Here is a 3,560-nt window from a genome sequence, read left to right on the forward strand (position 1 = left end):
TTTGTTTGTTTGTTTGTTTGAGACAGGGTTTCTCTGTAGTTTTTGGAGCCTGTCCTGGAACTAGCTCTTGTAGACCAGGCTGGCCTCGAACTCATAGAGATCCGCCTGCCTCTGCCTCCCAAGTGCTATTATTAAAGGCATGTGCCACCACTGCCCGGCTAAAGATGACTTTTGTGCTAACTTTCCGTCTTTCTGTTACCTTTTGCCTACTGTTTGTTTTGCCCGAGGGAATCCCCCTGCCTCATCTCACTATTGTAATCAACTGTTTTCACACAGTCAACACTCGTGTCTTGGTAGCGTGCACACACACACACTATCACACACACAAATTAATAAACAAAACAAGGTTGGCAGGATCCCTCAGGAATGACCCCAGAGGTTGTCTTCTGGCCTAGACACACAAACACATCTGCACCTGAACACAGGAACATGTACACACATACACAGATCCCGTCCTTCTGACCATAGATTATTAAATCCAGGGCAAACATCAGTGTTAACCGATTTAATCAGTCTCTCCATCAGGAATGTGGAACTTGAAACTGAGACAAAGGGCCTGAGAGCCCTTAGGCTGAGTTCCATTAATGTCAGCACATCAGAGAAGGCTGCCCATCAACCACATCTGTGAGAGTCCCTGGAAATCCCCTGGAGATCCTGCTCTTACTAGTTGTGCTCAATGATTCTTAGGAGACCAAGGGCTGTCTTGGCTGCTGTCCAGCACAAATTATCCTTTTCCCTTTAAACTAACCGCTGTCCTTTCTCTTACAGTCATGTGTCACGTAGCAACCGTTCAGTCAGTGATGGATTGCATGCACTCCAGTGGTCCCTTAAGAGTCTTACCTTCTGGTGATGTCCGCCCTCTTGGTTCGTGTAAGTTCCCTGTGTGATGCTTGCACAATGTGAAAACTGCCTTCAGACTTCAGTAATGCGAGGCTGTACTTTTAACAAAAACAACAACAACAACAACAACAAAAAAGAGGTGATGCAATAGTGTTAAAGACATTCTTAGGGGTGGTGAGCTGAAAATCAAGCAAAGCGCTGCTTCTACACTCCAATACCGAAATGCTATCTGTATTTAGAACAGCAGTTCAAAAGACCCTTCCTCCTTTAAGTTTTCTTTTTCTTTTTTGATTTTCTAGACAGGGTTTCTCTGTAGCTTTTGGTTCCTGTCCTGGAACTAGCTCTTGTAGACCAGGCTGGCCTCAAACTCACAGAGATCCGCCTGCCTCTGCCTCCCAGAGTGCTGGGATTAAAGGCGTGTACCACCACCGCCCGGTTTAAGTTTTCCTTATTCCCTCTGAAGGCCAGGGGAGCAGTGAGCGCTGTCTTCATCCTTTGTGGTACAGTAGCTCTTACTGGCTTTTGGAGCTATTCTGAACATCTGCCTCTACCACTAATTGCAAACCCTTTCAAATCAAGGACGGGAGCTTGTTGTTATTTTAGATTCTGGCTCTCAGCCACGAGCATTGTTTAGAAAGCACATTTGCTTTGCACATCCTCTACTCTCTTTCTGTTGATACCACTGACTCAGTTTCTCTTTTTCCTTTTTGTAGACAACTCTCCTTCACCCTTTCTTTCTCTTTTTCTTCTTAATTTTCTTCTTCTCCTCCTTCTCTTTTTTCTTCTCCTCCTCCTTCCTCTTCTTCTCCTTTTTTATCAGTCTTTAATTCCCTTGTCCCTTTGTGTGTGTGTGTGTGTGTGTGTGTGTGTGTGTGTGTGTTTCATTTTTGTTTGTTTTTCTTAGTTTTTGAGACAGGATCAGGATCTCTCTATGTTACCCAGACTCTTGATCTCTTTGTCTCTACTTTCTGAGTGCTGGGAGAACAGACAATCCCCTCTCCCCTCTGTACATGTATGTGCGTGCACGCGCGCGCGCCAGGGCCTTCCTTATTCATTTAAGACAAAACACACCACTGAGCTTTATAACTCCCCACACCCCAGTATTTTATTTTATTTATTTTTCTTTAAGAAAGGTTCTCAGCTGGGTGGCACATGCATTTAATCCCAGCACTTGGGAGGCAGAGGCAGAATCTCTGAGCTTGAGATCAGCCTGGCCTACAAAGCAAGTTCCAGGACAGCCAGGGATATGCAGAAAAATATCCTCTCAAAAAAAAAAAAAAGGGCTGGAGAGATGGCTCAGAGGTTAAGAGCATTGCCTGCTCTACCAAAGGTCCTGAGTTCAATTCCCAGCAACCACATGGTGGCTCACAACCATCTGTAATGGGGTCTGGTGCCCTCTTCTGGCCAGCAGGCATACAGAATATTGTATACATAATAAATAAACAAATATTTAGAAAAAAAACAACAACAACAAACAAGAAAAGGAAGGGTCAGGCGGTGGTGGCGCACGCCTTTAATCCCAGCACTCGGGAGGCAGAGGCAGGCGGATCTCTGTGAGTTCAAGAGAAACCCTGTCTTCAAAAACTGAAAGAAAAAAAGAAAGAAAGAAAGAAAGAAAGAAAGAAAGAAAGAAAGAAAGAAAGAAAGAAGAAAAGGAAGGAAGGGAGGGAGGGAGGGAGGGACGGAGGGAAAGGTTCTCATTAAGCTGTTTGGGCTGGCTTTACTTGTCTATGTTGCCCAGCCAAGGATCTAACTTGAGATCCTCCTGCCTCAGTCTCCAGAGTGCTGAGATCACAGCCATATGCTACCACTACACCTGGTCTCCATGCTTCAGGTTGGGAGGAAGGAGATCTAGAAGTGATCACATGATCAATATTTCATCTGAAGCATGGAAAACCCAAAGGGACCAACAAGCACCATCACGTCTAGCACTCTGGCTAAAAGGATCCTCCCTGGGGATACTCAGTTGATAGGCCATAAGCCCGCAGCTGCTGCTGGTCATCTACTCCACCACATGGGAAGCATGTGTTTTATTTCCAGATTAATGCCTTGTAACATAGGAAAGCACACAAGAGAGCTATGTTTCTAGTTATATTTGATCAAAACCTGGCGTAATATCAGTCACATCTGGACTTATTTGAGAGAAGTTTTTTTTCCCTAGAGATTTATTTACTTATTCATTTTATTTTATTTTACTTTATGCATATGGTGTTTTGCCTGAAGGTGTGTATGTATGTGTGTATGTGTGTATGTATGTATGTGTGTGTACCATGTGCATCCCTGATGCCCTCAGAGGCCAGAAAAGGACATCAGATCCCCTGGAACTAGAGTTATAGAGGGTTGTGAGCTGCCATATAAGTGCTGGGAATTGAACCCAGGTCCTCTGGAACTTGCTGGTACACATACACATAGAGTAAGACTATCTCAAGACAAACAAAGAAAAAAGTAAAATAAAATAAAATAAAATAAATGGGGGTTGGGAAAAGAACAGCAAATGCTTGCTTTTTAAGCACAAGGCCCTGAGTTCAAGCCTCAGTACTCACATAAAAATGCCTGACACTGTCAGGCGGTGGTGGTGCGCGCCTTTTAATCCCAGCACTCAGGAAGCAGAGGCAGGAGGATCTCTGTGAGTTTGAGGCCAGCCTGGTCTACAGAGCGAGTTCCAGGCTCCAAAGCTACAGAGAAACCCTGTCTCAAAAAAAAAAAAAAAAAAAGTATAC

Source organism: Alexandromys fortis, unplaced genomic scaffold (genome assembly GCF_014885135.2).
Source record: "Alexandromys fortis isolate MF-2015 unplaced genomic scaffold, M_Fortis_MF-2015_v1.1 scaffold_31, whole genome shotgun sequence".
In the NCBI taxonomy this organism is placed as follows: domain Eukaryota; kingdom Metazoa; phylum Chordata; class Mammalia; order Rodentia; family Cricetidae; genus Alexandromys; species Alexandromys fortis.